This window comes from Zalophus californianus, chromosome 4 (genome assembly GCF_009762305.2).
Source record: "Zalophus californianus isolate mZalCal1 chromosome 4, mZalCal1.pri.v2, whole genome shotgun sequence".
NCBI lineage: Eukaryota > Metazoa > Chordata > Mammalia > Carnivora > Otariidae > Zalophus > Zalophus californianus.
In genome coordinates this window covers 190,283,342-190,305,969 of record NC_045598.1, presented here as the reverse complement: position 1 = coordinate 190,305,969, position 22,628 = coordinate 190,283,342, and the positions used below count along the sequence as shown (strand labels likewise).

At 64.5% G+C, this 22,628-nt stretch overlaps 1 long non-coding RNA gene across 2 annotated transcripts; it reads left to right on the top strand.

Annotated features, from left to right (window-relative positions):
• The first annotated feature begins 456 nt into the window (after nucleotides 1-456).
• LOC113910684 lies at nucleotides 457-12,037 on the top strand. 2 transcript variants are annotated; one of them, XR_003516196.2, is made up of 5 exons: nucleotides 457-543; nucleotides 1,159-1,324; nucleotides 10,394-10,593; nucleotides 11,194-11,518; nucleotides 11,891-12,037. It is a non-coding gene; the product is annotated as an uncharacterized LOC113910684 (long non-coding RNA). The 2 variants fall into 2 exon arrangements; XR_003516190.2 differs by having other exon boundaries at nucleotides 10,822-11,518.
• Nucleotides 12,038-22,628: the final 10,591 nt, after the last annotated feature.

The following is a 22,628-nucleotide window of genomic DNA, read 5'->3' as shown; positions in this document are numbered from 1 at the left end:
GCCCTGTGGCCTTAGCACTCTCTACTCCCTGTCCCAGCCAGGTCCTTCCTTCCTTCCTGACTCCACCTCCCACCCTGAACTCCCAAGGTCAGCCCTTCCCGCCCCCGCGTCTCCCGCTCCTCTAGGGAGCGCGGGCTCCAGCAGCGAGCCCCGCAGACCCCTCCCGTTCCGCCCCGGCTCCAGCCCCACCGCCCGGGGCCACACCAGCACGGAAACCTCCCTATCCTCGGGGGACCCCACAGTCTGGGGACCAGGGGTGGTGGGCTGCGCCGCCGCGGGGAGCCGGGAGCCGCCCTCCGCCGACTGAGGGTTTCTGGGTTTGCGGCAGTCGGGGTGGGGGCTCGGCCTTGCGCGGCGGGACACGTGACTGCTGTTGGCGGAGGCGCTGCCAGACGTGCGTGGCGGTGTGTGAGCCGTTCTGGGGCCTGTTACCGGGGGGCGGGGCGCGCGGGAGCTCAGCGCCCCTGCGGGGAGAGCCGGTCAGCACGTTGAAGAAGGAAATGATAGAGTAAATCAGAGAGGGTCCCACGCACTGGAGAGAGAGTGAGGCCGGGCGAGGAGGAGGAAGCGGGGAGGCAGGAGGGACGGGGAGAGGGCGCCGGGAGCGCAGGGGCGGGGGCCAGGGGGAGGCAGAGGATCCGGGGAGGCCACGGGGTCGAGTGGAGGGTGTGAACAGTGTAGGGGCCCCTACTTCTGTACGGACAGGCTGTTGGGGAGACAGCCAGGGCCATGGCCACCGTGCAGGGAGGGGGCTGGCCGGGCCGTGAGGCTCCCTCACCTGCCCAGGGGCTGAGACAAGGCAAGGCCAAGCCCTGGGTCTGCACGGCTGTAGCAGGGACTGAGGGTCACGGGACCTGCTCCCCAGGCTCGCTCAGGGATAGAGTAGCTGGTGGCAGGCCGGGGGTGGGGACTGGCCCTTCACGCTCTTGTTCCTGCTGAGGGCAGGTGCTCACTAGGGTTCTGGGGGTGCCCCTCCTGGGCTGCCTGGGGTACGAGCTGGGCCAAAGGTTGCCCCATTCTGGCCTCAGCCTCCTCATTTGTGGCCTGGGGGTGACAAAAAACCTGCCCCTGTGGGGTGTCATGATGTTCAACTTTGCCCCAGAGCCTCCCTCCTCACCCCTACCTAGATGCCTAGCACCCATGCTTCCGTCCTACCAGCCTCCGAGGCGGACCCTCAGGCCCTTCTGTGGTGGGGGACACCCCACCAGCCCCATGATACCCGAGAGCGCAGGAATGGTGTGGAGGGTTCCACACGGGCAGTCAGCCAGGAAAGGACTCAGTGTCCCTGCTCTGGAGCCCAGTCGGGGCCGCCTGTGCCTTGGAGGTAGGTCATGGCAGTGTGGAGTGGGCAGAGGCCAGGGCCTGGGGGCCTGGTCAGGTTGGAGGACACCTCCCCCAGCTCCCTGCGCTCCTCCACTCAGTCGCCACCCCGTCCACACCAAGGCAGGGGGCAGACAGGGCAGCTCACGCGGCAGGAGTCAGGCAGGACTCCACTCCCACTTTGCCCCTCACCAGCTGGAGGTGGGGAGTACATTTCTCTGGGCTGAGTCCTGTCTCCTGTGAAAAAGACCATGCGCTCCCCCTGCCCAATCCCACGTCCACACGGGGTCCTTGTGGGGGACAAATGAAAAAAGGCAAGTCCTTTGTCAGTTTGGGAAGACTTCCTGGAAGAGGAGGCTCTGCATGGAGGGGAGGACATGGAGCAGCCCGCGGCTCTGCAGGTGCACTGGGGCAGAGTTTGTGGAGGGCGGTTGCCCCCTCATCCACAGCCAGAGACATCTTGGCCACATTTGTGGAGGCCACCACCTTGCAGGAGCTTAACCTTGGGCTCCTGGTCCTGGCAGGAGGGGGCAAGGAAGGAGGAGGCACAGAAGGGGGCACTCAGAGCTGTCCAGGCCTCTGCTCCTCCAGGCACCTCCAGTCTGGGTCTGTCCCCGCACTGCCCCTGCACAGACGTGAGCACCAGGGGTCACTCTCAGGGAACAGGGCTGCTCCCACCCCTCAACACTTCCTGCTGAGTTTGGGGAGCTGAATTCAGCTGAGTTCAGAAACCCTGTGGGGTGGACAAGGCGCCGCTTAAGCCATATCCAAATTATGCCCCAGGAAAGCACGACTTTTAGCCCCGGTCCACAGTTCATGCCCAGGGGCCTCCCCATTACAGCTGAGACCACTGTTCGGGACAGCAGCTGAAACCCAGGGTCCGGGCCAGCCACCTGGGGTGAGCAGAGGACAATAAATATGAGCTGGCTGACTGGCTGGGCAGACAGAAACCAGGCTGGCTGAACGGGCAGGGTGGTGGGTGATGACGCGCGGTGGGTGGCTTGTGAAGGCTGGGCGATGGGCAGTGAACATGTGGGTGGGAGCTGTAGGAAGCCAAGGGGCAACCCCCGCAGGTGGGGTCTGCACACCCCCTTCTTACTCCTCTCCCCTTCCCGCCTCCCTTCAGAGCTCTCTTCAAGTCCTGCACCCCTGGTTTTAAGAAACCTGTATCACCACAGGGGACACCTACTGCTCTGCTCTCTTCTCCCCTGCTCGCAGAATGCCGGCCCCAGGAGGGCAGGGTCTGTGCGTCTTTCCCCGCTGCTGCCTCGAGCCTCCGACAGTGCCTGGCACAGCCTGACGGGCACCCCGGAAATAGCCCTTGGGAGGGGGGTGCGGAGGCGGACTGGCCTCCGCCCTTGGCCCTCCTGCCTGCGGCGACCTTTCCCACCCAGTGGCCACTGGCTCTGGCCCCGCTCCCTCTGGGTCGCCGGGCGGCTCTCGGGGTGGGGGAGGGTGGGGGGGTGGGGGGGTGGTCCTGACACCCTCGCGCTCCCCCCCTGCCGCTCGCCTGCCCCCTGGAGGGCCACCTGAGCCACTGTCCCTCCGAGGCCCACGCCTCTGGCCGCCTCTTCCCCAGGATGACGATGACGTCTGTGTCCCACCTGCTGCCACCAGAGGCCGCCGGGCCTGGGCCTGGCCTGGGGGGCGGGCCAGCGGCAGGGGTGAGAGGGGTGAGCCCCTCTCCACTCCAGGCCCGCGCAGGGGCCCTCCCTCCAGCAGGCCCCACACGTCCCTCAGCCACCGTGGTCTCTCCGTTCCCAAGACGGCCACGCTGACTGCTGCGTGTCCTTTCCTCTCTGTCTGTCCCGCACACTGCACCTCTCTCTGTCCCTTCTCTGTCACTTTGGTGGCGGTGCCCCCACTGCCATGTCCAGCAGAAGTCCGTGCTCCTAGGATTTGAAGGGGCTTGGGGGTCTCTCCAGGAGCCAGCACAGGCAAAGCCCAGATGCCGTCCTGGTCCAGCACTTTCCCAGGGCAGCCCCGGGGGCCAGGGGTGAGGGTGGGAGGGCGGGAGCAAGGCCACCAGAGCCTCCCCCAGCTGGGCAGGGGTGAGGCCCAATCCCATTCCCAGGCTGTGGCCACAGGGCCTGCAGGCAGGGGGGAGGGGGGAGGCCAATGCGCAGGAGTGCCCCTGCCTCCCCATCGCCTGTCCCCATTAAGGGAACAATGGGAGAATAAGCACTTTCCCTTCTTCATTTCCCCTGCTGTCTGCTGATATCATATTGATGATAATTTCTCTTTAATGGGCTATTTGCGGTAATTATGATACACTGAGTGAGTAATTGTATCTGACTCCCAGCGCCCACCACCGGGGCGGGTGGGGGTTCACAGCCTTCAGCCCTCTCAGCCCAGGTAGCTCTGCCCTCGCCCGTGACCAGCCCCCAGCCCATGACCCTCTGGCTCAGGCGTCCTCCGTGGCTCCCACGTGGGCAGTGCAGGCCTCTGAGCCCAAGACTCCAGTCTCTTAGCTTCCCAGAGCTTGTGGGGCCTCCTTCCCCCTGTGACCCCTCAAAGGGCCTGTTGGGGCGTGAGGGCCTCTCTGTCTTCTGGGACATGAACTCCACCAGCAGGAACTCCCCGGCCCTGCTCTGGCTGCCTCTGGGCATAGGGACAGAGCGGGTGGTGTCGGGCAGACATCTGGGCGCTGCTGCCCCAGGCTCCTGTGTCTCAGACCCCCCTGGGAGGCCCTCTGGTCCTCACCAGAGCTCCCACCTCTTTCCGACTCCCACTCCCCAGGAGAGCCGCTCTCTCTGTCCTCTCCCCACACTGTCCCCCCAGGTCCCTGTCATCTACCAGGCCCAGGCCCAGCCCCAGCAGGACAGAGGACAGTGGGGTCCCCAACAGTGACAGGACCCTCCTGTGTGCCTGGGACATGCAGGTCAGAGGTCAGACTGAGCTCTGCCCTAAGTTTCCCTAAGCAGACGGTGAGGCCAGGCCCAGGTCTCAGGAGACACAAGAGCCCCAGAACCTCACTGAGTCTCCGACAAGGACCCCCAGTCCCCACCAAGCATCCTCCCTGGCCCAGGAGCCTGCACCCTGCACTGCCCTCCCCAGACAAGGAGGTCTTCCTTCAGGCTTGCTGAGCGGTGTTCCCGACATATGCCACTCAAGCCTGTGAGGAGCGTCCCCACGCAGGGCCCTTTGCCCCCCATCACCACCACCTCCACCATCACCATCAGCACCACCATCACCTCCACCACCATCACCTCCATCACCTCCACATCACCTCCATCATCACCATCACCTCCATTACCACCATCACCTCCATCATCACCATCACCTCCACCACCTCCATCATCACCACCACCTCCACCACCACCATCATCACCACTGTCACCATCATCACCTCCACCATCACCTCCATCATCACCATCACCTCCACCATCTCACCTCCATCCCCATCGCCACCACCATCCCCATCACCATCATCACCACCATCACCATCATCACCTCCATCATCACCATCAGCTCCACCATCATCACCTCCACCATCACCTCCATCATCACCTCCACCATCACCTCCATCACCACCATCACCTCCACCACCATCATCACCACCGCCCTGATCACCACAGCATAATTCATCAGTGCTTACTGTGGATGCAGGGTCTTATTAGATTCATGATCATCTAGTTGGGAGATAAGACATGACCTCCTGAATTTCTGAGGAAAATTAAGTACCAAACTGACTATTTTTGCCCACAGCACAGTGAACAGGGAGGTATCTACGGGGCTGGGATTGTCCAGGAGAGCCTTGTGCCCGGCCGCCATGGTTGGCGGTCAGGAAGAGCACTTGAGTTGTCGGGCGCGGCCAGACAGGTCAGAGGGCGCGCAGGAGGAGAGCAGCCCGGCACACCTGTTGGCCCAGGACGGAGGCTAGAGGGGGGAGCAGACTCACACACACTTGCTCCAGAACCCAAGAGAAAAGGGGTAAAGGTGCGGCCTCCACTTGGGGGGAATCCAGGCCATGTGCCCAACCTGCCTGGGACAACTTCAGGTAACTCAGTCTGTGGACAAGGCAGGTGCAGGTAGGGACTCGAAGCCTGGAGTGTGGGGTGAAGAGGACTCAACCGTGGAGACCTGGGGGGGCTGGGCCGAGAATGCGGGAGCACCCCCCCCACGCACACACAGGGCTGAGGGTCTCTAGCCTGTCTCCCTCACCCCTCTACTCACCCCACCCTACCCCACTGCCGATGGCCGGGGTCTTTTCATATGTCTTTTCTGGTCAATAAACCTCGGCTCCTGGGGGGCCTAGGGGTGGGGGCTGAGGGCACCGCCCCGCCCCCACCAATGCACTCTGTCATAATTAGGCATGTGCAGTCTAATTAATTGAGTGGTCAGGATGCTAATTAGCAGCTTGATTGAGACTGGAGGAGGGTGAAGGGCAACCTTGGCAGTGAGCACACTCCCCTGGTAGGGTCTGTTCTCTGGGCCCCCAGCCCTCAGACCATCTCCCGCTTCCCCTTCCTCCTCCCCAGTGCACTCTGATCCTTCCTGATCCTTCCGTGTCTGCGTTGTCCTCCCTGAGTCACCTTGCTGGCTTCCTCTTCCTCCCCCAGCCTGGCCCCCACCTCGAGGCCCTCTCCCTCAAGCCAGCCCTGCCCCTTGCCCCCTGTATTCATGGCTCTGCTCCCTGCCGTGGACCGATGCCTCTCTTGTCCCTCTCTGCCCCCTCAGACAGGTCTTTGGCCACTCTAACTCCCGCTCAGCATCCCTCCCTAAAGGATAGCCAGTGTGACTTGGGCTGGTCCGGGAACAGAGAGCCCACTTCTCACGCAGCCTTCTCAGGGAAGACCGTGTCGTGGAGCCTCTGGCCACCAGCCCTGACTGGCCACGGCTCCCAGCCGTAAGGGCAGAGTGCTCGCCCCTATCCAGGGTCCTGGCCTGTGGCCACCCTCTGGACTCTGGCTCTCCCTCCCCAACTCCATGTAGTGGAGCTGTCCACGGGGGACCTGGACACAGCGGCCTGACAGGAAGGTGACTGTGGTCAGGTCCCCACTCCATCTGAGCCCATCTCCTTTGAGTGGCCCTTCCCCCACAGGCTCATGGGGTAAGTAGAACCACTGGAGAAGGGGAAGGCTGAGGCTAGGTGGGAGGCGCGGGGTTGGAGTCTGTCCCAGAGACCTCAGCCATCCTTGTCCAGCCCACAGTCCCGGGCCCCCGTCCCAGCCAGGTGGGAGGGTCTACTCTTCCTGTCTCTGAAGGGGCCAATGGGCAGGAGAGGAGGGGGAGCCCTGCCGTAGGACAGCACTTTCCTCACCTGGGAAGCGGGTGGTGCTGACAAGCTTTCCAGGGGTTGAGAGTAGAACTGGCATGGGGTCATGCCCCTTAGGGTTCTGCCGAAGGCCTGGTTTTATGGCGAGGACGGCGCGGGGTGGGGATGGGGGCACGGGGAGCCCTCCCCGCGGCCGGGGCAGGGCTCTCCCAGAGTGAAGACTGGAAGGTAAGCCCCTCAGGGCTCAGCTGCTTTGCCTGAGGTGGGGCCGTGGGCGTGGGGAGGGGCAGTGGGGGGTCTCCAGAGGCCAGGGGTTGCGAACTGGAGGTGAAAGAAAGGTCCTTAGGGACCAAACTGAGGAGTCTGGTAGCACGGAGGAGGGTGGGGGACGGGGCCAGCCCAGACGCAGGGGCACCGGTGGGGGACAGACTGGTGCTTGAACCGGGCTCAGAAGGCCCAGAGCAGACACTTCTGGGGAGCAGGAACCAGGTGGCTCTTCTTCTCGGGCTCCACGCGGAGGTCAGGGTCCCGCCCCTCTCCGCACCCTCCCCTGCCCCGGCTTCTCCCCCGGCCCGGATCCTGGCCCGGGGCCGTCACGCAGCACCAAGAGGGGCTTCGCCGGCTCGCCCAGTGCTGGGCACGGCGGACTTGGGGAGCGGCTGGGGACGCTCCCGGGTCCTGGCCCTCTGGCCTGGCGCGGCTCCACGGCCGACAGATGGCGCGGGCGGGGTGGCGCTGCAGAGCTGGGAGGGGGCGTCAGATGGCGCCGCCCCGGGCGGATCCCCGCCCGCCGCCGAGGAAGCGCGCTCGGGCCCTAGGCTCTGCGCATCTGGAGGGGCCGCGTGCCCGCTGCGCCGCGCGGGTGGCACGGGAGGTGACACGCCGAGCTGCCACCGCCGGTGCCCGGGGCTGTCCCGACGTGCGCGGGCGGGGCGAGGTGGGAACGGCGCGGGCGGGCGCAGCTGTCTCCCGGCATCGGCGCGGCGGCGGCCCGGAGGTCAGTGCGCATGCGCGGCGAGGCGCCCCAGGAGGGGCGGGGCGGCCGGGCCGCGAGGCCGAGCGCTGCCGTTGGCCTCACGGGCCCGCTGTGCCCCTTCGCCCCCAGCCACGGGCCTGGTCGCCCGCTGGGCGCCCCCCGACACACACCCGCCGGCCTTCCTGGCCCTGGCATTCCCCGCCCCACCGGCTGCACCGGCTGCTCGCTGCGCCACCTGCCTGGCCACCCCCCAGCCGGGCCTGCAGCAAGGACCGGGTGGGGCTGGTATAAGGGTTTGAGACAAAGTACAGGAAACCCAAAGGATAAGATGATGGAGATCCTTAGAGATAAAAACATAAAACGTAGGCACAAAAGGGGCCGGAGGTCAAGGTGTTCGTGAGAGAGATGGGGAGCATGCTTGCCCTGCTCCACGAGGACCCCTCTCTCTGGCTCCGAGCTTCCTGTGGCCCAGCTGAACTCTCACCCTATCACCCTTGTCTCCTTGGCAGAAAGTGGAAAACGCACCTGTCTTGCTGGGGGCTTGTTCCCACCCAGACTCCCACCATAGGGTCTGTTCTCTGGGCCCCCAGCCTGCAGACAGACCATCTCCCCCTTCCTCTTGGAAGGGTGTGAGGGCTGGTGTGAGGGCTGAGAGCTGCAGAAGGGGGCACCTGGGAAGGGCTCTGGAGTGAGGCCTTTTTAAAAAACCACTTGCACCAATACATTTTTATTAAAACAAATAGAATTTAATTCCAACCCGCATTCAGCTCTATAGGTTTTCCCAACCAAATCCATTTGACCACAGTGGAATATATTTATCACAGATAACACATTTTGGTGAGGAGGGGCAAACGGGGGCTCCAAAGCTGAGAGAGGCTGAGGGAGGGAGGGAGGGGGGCCAAGGCTGCAGCCAGGTCTTCTGGCTATAGGTTCCGGCCCTCCCGGACAGTCTCGCTCCACAGGGCCTCTGGATCCACGGGGTGGCTGGGGCGTCTTGTGCCAGGCTTCCTCAGAGGCTCCCCACTGTATGTCCAGCCCACCCCAGGAGCAGTCCAATGTGCCCTCAGCGGCAGGCCCAGAGATCCTACCACCTATCTGCTGGGGACACCTGGCATTGGGCCAGGCATGCCGGAGGCCTCGGGGTGGAGGTGGGAAGGGGCGGTCCAGATTGGGAAAGGGGTGATGATCTTGCTGGGGGTGGGCATCCATGGATGAGGGGGCATTCCCAAGTCCAGCGGCTGGGGATCTGCCCAGAATTTGCCCTTGGGGTTGTGGAGAGGGATGCACAGACACCAGGCTGGCCACATGGCTCAATCACAAGGGCCTGGGAAGGTGGAGGGACAGCGGCCAAAAAGGAAGCCTTCCAGGGGAGGCGGCATCCGAAATGACCTCACAGGTGACCCACAGCCAGGGCAGAGAAGCCAGAGGCCAGAAACCTCCCCTGGATGGAGAAGGCAGAGCCCTGGCTGGGTGACCGCAGGGCAGCACCCCTCCCCCACCCCATGGTTTCTGACCTCGCCTTTGCCTGCCTCGCCTTCCCTCCCTGCAGAGGGAACTGGAGCTTCAGGGTTGGGTTTCAGGCCACTCTGCTGGCCCTGAGTAATGCAGCTGGCTGGGATTGGAAGGTGACTTCAGCCCAGGGTCGGGGGGCACCCCTGGAGCCTCCTTCCTGCCTTAGCCTTCCTGCTGCTAACCCAGACACTCGGGTTCCCAGCCCCAGCCCTGCCTGGGGATCCAGCTGATTGCCCATGTATGCCCTGGCCTCCCTCAGCCACCAAGCCAGGTGCCCCCCGGCTGTATGTGGCCAGGACCACTGCAGCTGAGGCTGCAGGGTGAGCACAGGGAGGGCAGCTTGGGGGTGGGGGCATCCTGCTTTGCATGGAAAGGTGGAAGCCTCCCCGGTGGGCCCACAGCTGGGGCTGTGGCCCGCCAGGCTCTGCTGAGGCCACACATCAGCAGGAAACTTGCCAACCTGAGGACTAAGAGAAGATCCTAAAACCTTGGAGTGGGGGCAGGCCACATACCAGGAAGGGAATGAGAAAGGGAGGCACCAGAGGACAGCAGAGTGGCCCTTCACGGCCGATTTGCAACCAGAAAGCAGGCAAATTCCCCAAAGGTCTGCCTTCCTTGTGTCTTCTGAGGAAGTGGGTGGACAGGAAAGGTGACCGAAAGCCAGGAAGGAGAAAGACATGGCTTCCAGGAAAAGGGACTCTTGTGCAGGACAGAGGCCCGGGGAAGCAGCCACAGGACAGTGATGGGGTCATCCCAGGACAGGGGACAGATTGCAGATAGTAAGGCTGGGGAAAGCCCACGGGCGCTGCAGGCACCAAGTGTGGGGTGAGCCACTTCCAGCAAGGACCGAGAAGAGTAGGTGCACATCAGGGGTCGGGAGGGGGGCCAGGGTGAGGGGTGGACTTGAGGCCCGGGACCGCGAAGCTGCAGGTGCCGTCGTCCCCGTGATGGCTCACTGGAGATGGTGCTCTGACCACGGATGGAGGGTTAGGGGCTGAGACCCCTATTCTGTGGGAAGAAGGCAACTGGGAATGACCACACCTGGAAAATCAAGAAAGAGCCACAATCACAGACTATTCAGAAATACGGAGAAGACGCCCATGACGCCAGAGGCTGCCGAGGGCGCCGAGCGGCAGGGGCAACAGGGGCGCTCACCCGTGGCTGGTGGGTGTGCAGAACGGCACAGGCACTTTGGAGGACAGTTTGGCAGTTTCTCACAAAACTAAACGTGCTCTTCCCTTAAGATCTAGGAATCATGCCCCCTGGTATTTACCCAAATTGCGCCCACACAAAACCCTGCCCACAGGTGTTTATAGCAGCTCTATGCACAATCGCCTGAACCTGGAAGCAACCGAGATGTCCCTCAGTAGGTGGACAGATACACGACCTGTGGTGCATCCGGACCGCGCGCGGACCAAATGAGCTCTCGTGAGGGGAAAAGACGTGGAGGAGACCTAGCGCGTGTCACTAAGTGAACGAAGCCAATCTGTGTGAAGGGGGTCTCTGAGGGGCTGGGATCCGCTTTCCCCAGAGGGACCCAACACGCCTTCTAGTCCACAAGCCACAGGTGGGGAAACGGGCAGGGGTAAGCCGGGCGGGGCTGGCACCCCCCCCCTCTTCTCGCCCCCCCTCCTGGTCTGTTCTGTCTCTCCACCTCTCCCCACCTGGGCTCCCCTGACCAGCAGGGCAGCTGCTTATTCCTGACTGCAGGAGGTACTAACTCAGGTGCAGGGTCTCATTCAGCAAGGCCGCCAGGCCCACAAATGAGCCCACTGACTGGCCCCCTCTCCCCCAGGTCCAAGGCCTGGCCTGCCGTCTGGTAGCCTCTGAGCAGCTGAGAGAAGGGCCTGGGAAGGACCCAGAAAGGGCTCGAGGGGGTACAGCCCAGGGGAACCCCTCCAGCAGGAGCAGCCCCCCACCCACCCCTTCAGTGCATGTGGGGCCAGCTCCTTGTCTTTGAGGCGCTCAGACCACCACCGCCCCTCCAGCCACCGGACCCGCCTCTCGTACACCCACTTGATCTTCCTTCAAAAGTCGTTGGAATTTGCCTTCCCACCCTCGCCATGCCCCATAAGGGTGCACCCCTCCAGAGCCCAGGCCACGTGCAGGGGGGCAGCCTCCTCCCAGGCCCTGCTTGCATCTGCCCCTAGCCCTTGTTCACCCCTAGCAGTAGCAGGGGCACAGAGCTGGGCCCCGAACACGCTCACGCTGCCCGAGCCTGGCCTGCCTTAGGACTTGCAGCTTCCCTGCCTGGAACACACTTCGCACCCTGTCTGCAACCCTGGAGGAATTTCCACAGATGCAAGGAGGACAGCTGACCACCCTGACGCCCTGGGCTCGGACAAGCCCGGGCTGTGGGGCTGGCCCGGAGGCTCAGGGGTCCCGGAGGCCCGCACGCTCCCCAGCCGGGCTCCACAAGACCTCGGCACACCTCCTCACTGGGGCTGACCACAGGCCTTTCCACCCGCTGTCTCCACAGCCCAGTGTTGGAGGTGGGCAGCCTGGTCCTGGGCTTTCTTTGCCCCCTCCCTGCCCCAGGTGGTGGGGGTGCGGCAGTGTCTCTGCAGGGCCCGAGGCCCCCCTCAACCCTCCTTCCCCTGCACACTAACTGCACTGGGTCCCGGGGAGGTATGCTGCCTCCTCCCCCCAACACTGAGTGGCTCCCAGTGAGCTCATGGTCCGACATCTCCCAGGGCCCCCATCTTCTTGAACCTCTGACCTCCTCTGCCTGAGTCAGACCCCCGGCCTGTGGGCAATGCCACCCCCCAGCTGTGAGCGAGGGCACGGCTGCTTGGCGGGGGCACCGTGATGGTGGGGTGCAGGGGTGAAACCCAGCTGCTCCCTCTCCTCTCCTGTTCCCACAGCCTCTCCTGGGAGACCCCAGCCCCCAACGGACTGGCAGGCCCAAGGTCAGCGGTCTCCACATTGACAGCATCCCTCTACCCCAGGGCTGGTGTAACGGGGAGGGACGGATTCGGCTCGATAAGGCCCATCTTGTGAGACAATAAATTTGGCCATTGACTCAGCAAGCAGACATCGATAAATGAATGGTTAATATAAACATTGTCCTTCTCAGATTAATCTGGGGCCGCAGGGGCGGGGCACAGGGCACGTGGGAGGTGGAAACATGAGGAGGAAGCCGGACAGGTATGTCCACAGAGTTGGGGCTGCTCCTCCATCGCTCCCCAGCAGGGTCCCGGCAGGTGCTGGCCCAGTGCTCTGAGGGCCTCCAGATCTTGCAGATAAAAACCGAAGAGGCCCAGTTACCTTTAGATTTCAGACCAAAAAAAACCTTTATTGTAAATATTTCCCGTGCTCCATGTGGAGAATATGTATACTAACAATTACTCATTGCCCCGGGTGACGTGTGCTTTAGCTGGAGACCCCGACATGAAGGGAGTCTGGCAACTGCAGAGGCTGACAGGGTCCGGGCCGCCCCCGCACCACCCCCTGCCCTACTCGTCCCCAGCACCCTCCCAAAGCGATGGCCAGCAGTCCACCGAGCGCTGGGAGCCAGACCAGGGCATGGGTTCCCAAGAAACGAGGGCCTGGAGGGTCACGTCATCATGCTGGAGCCGCACGGCTGTGACCCGACTCCCCTCCACGGGCCTCATCTGTGTGCCCCTGCTTCCCTGCCCAGACGGAGGAGGGGACGCACTGGGGACCTCTTCCCGGGCTGGTGCTGGACGCTGGCCACCTCTGTGGGGCCCTGAGTATCTCAGGGGCTCGGCACCCACCCCCCTCGCCTCCCTGGCCTGGAGTTCCTAGTCCGAGTCTGGGCACCACCCAGCAAGAGCCCTATAAATAAGTAAACTGTGTCGTATAAATAAACTGCAGCCTGCTGGGCCGCCTGAGCTGGGGGCAGCTGCTGTGCCTGGCCAGACCATCTTTTGTGCCCGCGGCTTGCCCGCAGCCTCCGGCAAGAGGGAACGAGCTGCCAGACACTCTCCCTGGCCCCTTCTCTCTGGCCAGCGCCCCACAGCCAGCGGTGCTGGAGCCCAGGGAGGCCGGGGGCTGGACCCTGTCCCAGGCCTCCCGTGCACCCTCTAGCCCAGCTAATGGGCAAACTGAGGCCCAGAGCCCCAGCAGGGTCAGCCTCAGGGCCCCTCCACTGGGTGGGCCCCGAGGGCTGAGGTTGCCAAGCGGCCTGACCCTGGCTCCCCATGGCCCAGGCACCTGCTCCGGCCGCCAGCCAGGCCGGACTAGCTGTGCTGCTGGGGGATGGCCCTGCTGCCGCCCCTCCTGGCATGTTCCCTGAGTCCTAAATGACGTCCTGCCCAAACAAACAGTCCTCTTGGGGGCCCTTGGAGGGGCTGCCCTCAGAGGCCCCCAGTCCAGACCAAGGTGGAGGAGCCTGCAGACCTCAGGGTCCGTGATTGATGGAGACCTGGGGCGGGGGGCGCAGCCTGCCCTAAGCTGGGCAGATGGAGAAGCAGCTGTCAGCACCTAATGGGCCCTTGACAAATAGGATGGGGGGTGCTGAGGGATCTTCCGATCTGTCCCTGCCCCCCCGCCCTGGCAGGGCCCCAAGGGCAGGGTAGTTCCAGCCTGGCAAGAAGGGGTCATCACGGGGTCTGCACGGGACGGGACACAGGACAGGGCCCTGCACCCCTCTTCCCAGTTCTTTGACGGGCTCTAGTGGCCCCGGGGGGAGGCGGGGGCTGGAAGAAGAGGGCAGAGGTGCCCCCCCCCCCAGCCTCACAGGGGGATGCTGAGCTCAGCGCTGGCTGACCTAGGGCTTTAGGGACCATTAAAAACGCTCTGGGCTGCTGGCCTCCCGGAGACATCAATTTGCTGCTGCTGCCGCTGCATGTAGTTACGGCTGCCAGCCCCTCCCCCGCGCCTCCTCCCGCAAAGCCCCCCTCCTGGGCTCTCCCTCCCCACCTGGCCTGCGCCAGACACCTGCCCCTTCTCAAAGCCTCATGGGTGCGGCCTGGAGGACAGGCCGCTGGGCGGAAGGTGCCAGCCACAGGTCAGATGCTTTTGGGGGCCCCAGGAGCCGAGCCCTGAGAGATGGGGTGGGGGACGGGGGGGTGCCAGGGGCTCCAAAACAAATGTGCTTAGTGCCGCGGAGCTGTGCACTTAAAAAAGGTTAAGATGGAGAATTTTCTGTCACATCTATTTTACACAAGAAAAATTTGTTAAAAATCGAGCTGTCCTGCATCCCACAGCCTGGAGGCCCTCTGCCCGAGGGAGAGGCCCCATGCCCTGTGCCTCCCACATCTGCTCTGCCCTCCCAGCCTGGCCTCCTCCCACGGCTCTCCTGGGCGGGGGGTGGCGGTGCCAGAGGCGTCCTGGGGGCCACGGGGAGGGGGGATGCTCTGGGCCAGGCTGGGACTGGGACTTCCGAAGGCAGCCTTCCTCAGCCCGAGCTCAGGAGGGCGCTCGGGCCTGTCCCAGGACCCGTCAGGCTGGGGGACCCGCGCAGGAGCCCAGGGAAGCAGGGCACTGGGGGTCCAGCAGGAGGGTCTTGCAGACACTGCTCAGAACTGGGGGGGGGGGGGCACAGTGACTTTAGCTGGTTTATTGGAGCTTTCAGCTCTGCACTCAACGCACCCTCTTGCTGCCTCCGTAGGGGCGGATGGCTCCCCCGACCCAGCCCTCGGTGGGTCCCCAGACAGGCCAGGGCTGACCCCACGGGGGGCTCCTCACCTGCCCCGCCTGCGCCCACCAGCTTGGGGCTGCAGGGAAGTCGGGGGTCCTCAGGCCTGGGGAGGGGACCTCGGGCGGGGACTTGAGACTGAGCAGGAGGACACACTCCATCCGGGGCTGGCCACTCTGAAGGGTCACAGCTCTCCGTCCTGACAGCTGACCGAGGGCCCACAGACGCTGTAGACGCGCCCTCGGCCACCGCCCCACGCTCTTCTAGCCTGTATGAAACTGCTTGTTCTGTTCTCCCAGTTCCAACAACGGCCACTTCCGGGGGAATTCATTGATTTTCCTCTTTAGGAATGTTCACAAACACCAGTTCCAAGAACAGGTAAATCCCAGTCCCCACACCGCGTCAGTCATGTGGGGACAGGTGGATGCAGCCCCCACTCAGCCTCCTCCCCGCACAGGGGCGCCATCCGGCCTCTCCTCTCAAGCCCACTGTGCATGTGGGAGTCACCCACGCAGGGGACGTGGAGGCAGAGGCTGAGCCTGCCCTGGGGGGCGGGGGGGTTCCAGCTAAACCCCAACAAATTACCCTAAAATGGCCCAGAGGGGAGTGTCTAAGTCTACCAAGCCCTGCGCAAATGCTGTGGGACCCTGGACAAGTCTCTGAACCTCTCTGGGCCCTCAAGCAGAAACCAAAGTCCAGCACCACAGACCCAGGAGGCCATGTCAAGGCCCCGGGACACCTCCCAGCTGCCCCTCCAACCCACGACCCACACAGTGGCCAAGTGACCTGACGGCAGCTCTGGCCTTACCAGGCCCTCCTCCGTGGCCCCTGTGAACTGGCCCCTCTTTACTGACAGCCGCCCCTGCCCGCTCCCCACACCAGGCTGATTCCAGCCTCTTCATTCAGCCTGGAGAATTTTTTTTTTTTTTTTTTTTTTTTTCCTAGGCTCCACGCCCAACACAGAGCCTAACATGGGACTTGAACCCATGACTCTGAGATCGAGTCCTGGGCTGAGAACAAGACTCAGAGACTCAACCGACTGAGCCACCCTGGCGCCCGGCCTAGAGAAGTCCCGTTCATTCTTCTGAACTCTTCGTCGTCGCCAGGCCGAGTGGGGCCTCCCGTCTGGGTGAGTCCATCCTCCCGCCCCAGCCCAGTCCGACCCTGCCCCTGCGAGCAGGGAGCTTGCTGAGCCGACGGCCGGAAGCCTGGGCTCTCCCGCGGCGGCCCGTAAACCCACCCGCAAGGGTTTAGTTGTTGGCTCGTTTACTGCGTATTAAGTTGGACAGAAGGCTAGATCCCGTGCGTGAAAAGCAGGCCCAGACACTGCACGAGGCGAGCGGGCACGTGTGAGCCCAGCTCTCCTGCCTCGTCCCCATGCTTCCACTTTGGGGTGGCCAGCATGGTCCCCGGGGAGAACTGAAAGGTCAGCTGTGCTCCAGTCTTGGGGCAGACGTGTGGGCTTCCCCATCTGGAATGCCTTGCTCCAGATCCTGGGAAGTACCTGAGATGCCCCCCGGGAAGTGAGGTCAGGCAGGGGGAGGGGGAGGGAGGGGGCTCCTGGATTCTGTTCCCCCACCCCCCAGAGCCTGGACTTTTGACCCAGTGCATGAGAAACCATGGCGGGGCAATGGGGGCTGTTGAGGGCAGAAAGGGCTGAGGGCCAGAGAGGGGGAACGGGAAGCAGGGGTGGGGATCTTGGTGGGGGGGCCTGCCTACCCCCTACACACCCCTGATTGCCCTACTGCCCTGGCCGTGACTCCATTCCTTACTGACTGTCGGCCCTCCAGTGGGCCTGTGGGAAGGCCTGAGGCTGCAGAGTTCTGGCCACAGCACCCCCACCTCACCAGGGCAGCGCCTGGCCCAGCTGCCTGGACCCCGGTGGCAGTCGGGCTGGCCAGTCTCTTCTCAGGGTGCCCCCTGTGATGTGGGCAGGAAGCCCCACCTGCCCGGCCAGGACTGTCACAGGAAGTTGGGGAGGTCGTGGGCATGCTGTGTGCGGAGGTCTGTCCCCGTTTCTTGGGGCCTGTGGGCACCAGCCCCTCGGACCAGGCAGGGCCCTGGCCGTCTGCTATCAGGGCCATTTGGCCTCTTTGTGGACAGCCCCGTCCACAGGGGCCCTCACCCCTCCATGCACCCACATTACCTGGGGCGGCCCTGCCGGTTAGAAAGGTCTCAAACTGCGAGTGATCTGGCCTCGGAACCCCCCCCCCGGGGCCTAGTCGGATGCTGAGGTCTTGCCCGTCCCTCCCACCCCACAGATGATGCCTCCAAGGTTGGCGGTCAGCTGTCCCAAAGGGAAGGCTGGAGTCCTGGGAGTGAGGCCTGTCAGAGGCTCCCAGGCAGCCTTGGGGGTGCCCACCCTGCCGGGCCCTGAAGGCCGCATGCGAGACCGGTGGGGTTGGGAGGCTGGGGAGCCTCCAGCTGACCGCCAGCTTTGCTCTCAGGGTCCTGCCCCCCTGGTGGCTGCAGGGCCCAGCCATTGTCCCGCTGCGGCTCCCCAGGGGGCTGAGAACAGCACGCCGGATGATCCGCTATTGATGAGGCAGGGACAGGATGGGGCAGGCCGGCCCGCCTGGGTCAGCAGATCCGCCCCGGGCTCAGGATGTGCCTGGTCATTGATCGGATGGACGCTGGCCTGGCTGGGACCTGAGGGAGGTGGGGGGCCGCCATGCAGCATTATCGGGGGTGGGGGGGTTACAGGTGTGGAGATGAATGCCCCTCCCTGCCCCCACTGTGTTCCGCTGGGTCCACCCTCGGGGTCCCTGATGCTTCCCTGGCAGGGTCCCAGTGGGGAGAGCCGAGGCCTGCCCAGCACTGGGAGGCTGGCATTCCTCTGGCTCCAGCGGCCCAGCTCCCAGGCCTGGTGGGCACCCCAGGATGCCCCTGGAGCACTGTCTCTGCTGGGCAGAGGGACCCTCACCCCAGCAAGGAATGGACCTGTGACCCCCCATGCCCAGTGGGCACGCAGCTGGCCTCTCCTCTGGGGCTCCCTGACCTGGAAGGCCTGACTCCCTCCTGCACTGACAGCCTTGGGCCCCTGAGACCTTCTTAGGTATGAGGAAGTGCAGACGCCCCCCCACCCTCCGCGGAAGCTGCGAGGGAAGGGGACCCAGCTGCGGGGGTGGCGAACATGTGCACCATGAGACAAAGCTACAGGCCAGGACAGGCAGAATCAGGGAGCAGAGAACCCGTGGAGAGACCCAGAAACAGAGTGGGGAGCAGCAGAGGTGCCAGGACAGAGAAAGTGGGGCTTGTGACCTGGGCCCCCACAGCTCCTAAGTGCCCCTCAGAGGCAGGACCAGGCTCAGGTCACCTTGCGCCAGCCTCCACGCCAGCCACCTCTTGGCCTGCCCTCCGCCAGCCCAAGTGACTCATGGTTGGCGCGAGTTGTCCTCCAGATTGATTATTGGAGGCAGGTTCATTTGGGGGGGTCTGGGAGCCTCTGGAGCCAGGCGGCCAGGCCACCCGGAAAACCGCAGACAGGGCCTCGGCCCCCTGGCCCACACCACCCTCCTGCCCCAACCTATGCCACTAATGAATTGGGATTTGGTCCACAAAACCACAGCCCGCCGCGACCAGACCGTCTGGCTCCAGCAGGACTGGGCGAGCGGTGGGTGCGCAGCGGGGGCCGTGCCGCAGAGCCCCCTGAGTGGGTGGCCCCACCGGCCAGGCCCTGCGGGGCTGGGGAGCAGGGCTACCCCTGTCCTGTGTGCTCATGGCTCAGGGCCCAGTCACAGCCATCCACTGGGAGGACCCCTGAGTGGGCCCCCCTCCTAGTAGCAGGGTTCGGTGCACGTGGCTCTCCTACAGCAAGACCCAGGCTGGCAGGTGGAGTGGGGGGCCTGTGGGGTTCTTCCCGCTGTCTCAGTGTCTCTGGGCTCTACTCTGCCCCAGGACCTGGGGCCTCAAAACTCCCTTCCACCCACATCCCCAGGCCCTACGCCCAGCCTACCACCCCACCTGCTCCAAACCCACCCCCTAGCTGTGGCCCCACTCTGCCTCTCCCGGGCCCCGGACTCCTGCCCTGCCCACAAGGGCCCTGCCTCTTCCTTGCCAGGCCCCAGCAGCCCACCCACTCCTAGGGGGCAGGGGCCGGGACTGAGCCCCATCTGGGCAGCTGACAGCCAGCAGGGCAGGCCCAGGACGGGAGACGGGACGAACGGGTGAATGAATGAGGTGAGAACAGACCCACACGGCAGTGGAGGGCAGCACCCCAGGAGTCTCAGGGAAGAGGACCTCCTTGTAGATTGCAGGGCAGGCTGGGAGCCCGGCAGGTAGACCAGAGGCCACGTGGCTGGGACTGGAGCAAGCTTGGCCAGGGGCCCCGATGAGAGGGACCCAGCTGGGGGGGGCCAGCCGCCCCTCCCTGCCCTGCTGGGCCCTGGGCTTCCCCGGGGGTCACTGCCTGCCTGAGACCCGGCCCAAGGGAGTGGGTGATGGGGGGCAGGAGGGGAGCTAGCCTCGCCTCACTGGGGGGGCTCCGGGGCGCGGGCCACTGACCAATGCCTCTGCGGGCTCCAGGCAGGATTCCAGGAGAAAAAGAGAGAGAGATGCCAGGGGAAAGTCCATCCAGCCTCGGGCCGGTACAGACCCCACACAGGCACAGAGTGTCTCAGCAGCTCAGTCCTGGGCCTGGCCCCTTCCTCTTAGTGGGGAAGGGCCCGCTCCAAGTGCTGAGTTCCAGGGTTAGCCAGAATCTGCGTGCTGCCCCAGCCCCCGGTCCCTGTGGCCTCCAGGCCGCCCCGCACGAGGCTGTGTGTGAGGTCAGAACCCAGGGCCTCCAGCCCAGTTGCCCACCTGGGTGGTGGGAGGAACATGCCCGCCTCCTGCTCTTGTAGGGAGCCTGCCCCTCCTCGCAGACCACCCGCAGCCCAGCGCTCCCCACCACAACCGCGGGCCCTGTGACCACAGCCTGTATCCATGGCCAGCAGCACCGTCACCAGCAACACTGACTCTTGGGGCCACAGACTCCAGGCCACGCACCATCACCGCGGACCCCCTCGCCATCACCCAGCCAGGCCAGCCCCTGCGCCCATGCGGCCAGGTCGGACGCCACCCTCACCAGCGCATCACCACTCAGCATCCCCCATGCCGTCCACACCACCTTCACCACCCAATCTTTGGGGGCCCTGGGTCTGGGTGTTGGGGGAACCCACGCCCGACTCAGCTGGACCGTGTCCAGGGCTGGGGTCTCCGAGGGGCTCTGGGGTCAGGAGCCCCAGACCAGCCAAGATGCAGTGCCTGGGGCGGGGGCGGCAGGTGTCACTCTCAGAAGTAAGCACCGTGGGGTAATGAATGGCCGGTGGGAGGGGGCGCCGCGGTATTTAACAGCGGCCATCGGATTGTGCGGCTCAGCCTGTAACCGGCACATTATGAAGGCTAATGGATTTTTGAGGCCAGATTGATTTTTCATTAATTTGGTAAAAATCTTTTTCCTCTCCCCTATAATTCTGTCTTAAAACGCTCCTCCTGACAGCTCGATAAGTCACTCTCGCCTTAATGCACGTCTGGCTCGTCGTCGGGCGGGGAGGGTAGGGGGTGGGGGAGGCGGGGGAGCTGAGGAGGCTGGGGGGGCTGCCAATCATCTCCAGGTAAATACTGCATTATGTATGGCCCCTGGAGCTGTGGCCACCCCGGAGGGCTCTCTCCCAGGGTGGGCCTGGGCATCAGAGCCGCCGCCGCGGGCTGCTGACAACGAAGCCCACCTGGGGCAGAGCATGTGGGGGACCCCGCTCCCAGAAGGGGCGTCCTGCTGAGGCTCGCCTCCCTGACCCCAGAGGGGCTGATGGCGAGTGGCACCTGCCCAGGACTTCGGTCCGGCCTCCTTCCACCAGCCTGGCCGGGGCACCTCCGTCCTCCAGAGAGGGCCTGCTGGCTGGCCCAGGGGGCACAGCTGACCCCGTCCTACCCCCCCCCGTCCGCCTGCTCTCTCTCCCCACCGTCTCCTCCTCCTCCTCCCCTCAGCCGCACCTGTCTCTGCTCTGGTACGTCGCCCCCTGCTCCCCTCCTCCCCCCAGGTCTCCAGCCCATCCACTGTCCACCGTCTCCCAGAGCTTCAGGTAACCCTCCCGCCCCAGGCCATGCCCCACAGCCCGTGTCCAGGACTAGTGGGTCCTGGCTTGAGCTGACCCCATGTCAAATCTGTGTGACCTCCTGGAATCACGGGAGCCCCACGGCCTCAGCCATGCTCCTGGGGCTGACTCTCGAGGTGTGGGAGGGGAGGGGGAGGCAGTGGGGCAGGTGTTCCTCTAAAGGATCCAGTCTGCCGGCCCCGCCACGGCCCACACGGCTGGGGGAGGACCCGGTGAGTGGCAGTGGTCCCTCCTGCCTCCCTGCAGCGGACCTGGTCCTCCGCGGCTGCACGTGTCCTGCCCGTGGGCACACACGTGCGTGGGCCGGAGCCTGACACAGGGTCTATGGGGCCGTGATGGGTGGGCTGAGCTCCTGAGACACGGGGAGGAACTCGGTCGTGAGCTTGTCTCCTCAGGAGGGATTCAGGACTCTCGGGTGGCACGGTCCTCCTCCGGTAGAGCTCCTGACAGCCTCTTGTCACAGTCTGAGGTCAGGCAGGGAAACTGAGGTCCAGAGACATGTTCCCAGCTGCTTTCTCTGCAGTCTGGGAAAGGGTGCCCTCTGTGTGCCTGGGGTCAGCCCCTCCCAAGCAGAACCCTAGGCTCCAGATGGGCGGCTCTGCCCATCCCTCCCTGCCCCACTCCACTCAGGGCAGGTGAGGAGGATGCCCCCGCCCTCAAGCTCACACTCCTCAGGCAGGGAGGGTCCAGGCTCCCTGGAGGAGAGGCAGGGAAGGAGGAGGGGACGAGATGGGGGAGGAAGCGGGGTTCCCAGCAGTAGGAGTAGCCCATGGAGGGGAGAGGGCTTGGGCCCCTGAACTGGCCCAGCTCGTGGTGGGAGTAGGGAACAGCCTCAGGAGGGGCAGGGCTGGGGCTGGGGGCCCCATCATCACTAGAGGGCATGCTCTGGGTCAGAAGCACAGAACTGATGGCCCCCGGCACCTGCCTGGAAGGCATGTGCTCCCTGGGGGGCAGGTAGGAGCACCCCAGAGGTAAAAGATCTTCCCCAACTGGTCAGAGTGCTGGGTGTGCTTTGGTCAGTGAGAACTCGGGCACGTCACTGTCCTCTCTGCCCTGCCCCCTCCAAGGCACCCTGTGTCCCCAGGTGACTCTCGGCGCCCAGGGCTGGCCGGGTCTGCCCTGCTCCCTCCAAGCAGAGGTGCTTCTATGGAGGCAGATGCAGGCAGGGGCGGGAGGCCTTCTGGGCTGTCCCCAGGGGACTGTGGCTTGCTGGTGGCCCTGATGGTGTGTCTAAAGGCAGTGCCCTGGAGCTCCCTCTCCTCTCCCTCACACCAGGAGGCAGCTGGCCACAGAGAGCCCAGTCTGGGCTGGAGGTCACTCAGGGAAGCTGGAGTCAGCCCTTCACCCTGTCCCCTCCTCGGCCTGGGAAACGGAGGCGCCCAGTGGACAGTAGGGGCAAAACCCAACGCTCTCTGGCCCACGTTCTGCCCTGGCCAGGCCCACCCTCACCCTGCTGGGACGACGGCACTGAGCCGGTGCCTCCCCGGGGGGCCCAAGCCCCTCCTGACGCATCCCCATCCTTCACCCTCCAGCTAGTGGCCACATGGACCAGAGAAAATTCCTATCTGCCCCGGGAAGCCTCTGTACCACCTCCCCCCTGTATCGGAGCACTCTGACCTCGACCTGGGCCACGTGCCCCATTAGCACCGTTAGCACCTCTGCTCCCCTTCCTCAGACGGTCCCAAATGGGTCTGTCTGCCCACATGGGAGTTTGCTGAGGTCGACTCACCTGCATGCCAGGTGAATGCACAGACCCCCTGGCCATGGAGCAAGAAAGTGAAGCTTGAGAGGATGTGGCCACGGGGCTCTGTGCGTGGCAGGGGCACTGGGCTGAACCTGGGCGGCCCCCCAGGCCCCATACCCCTAACACACACAGCCAGGGGGTTGGCTGGGCTGTCCTGAGGC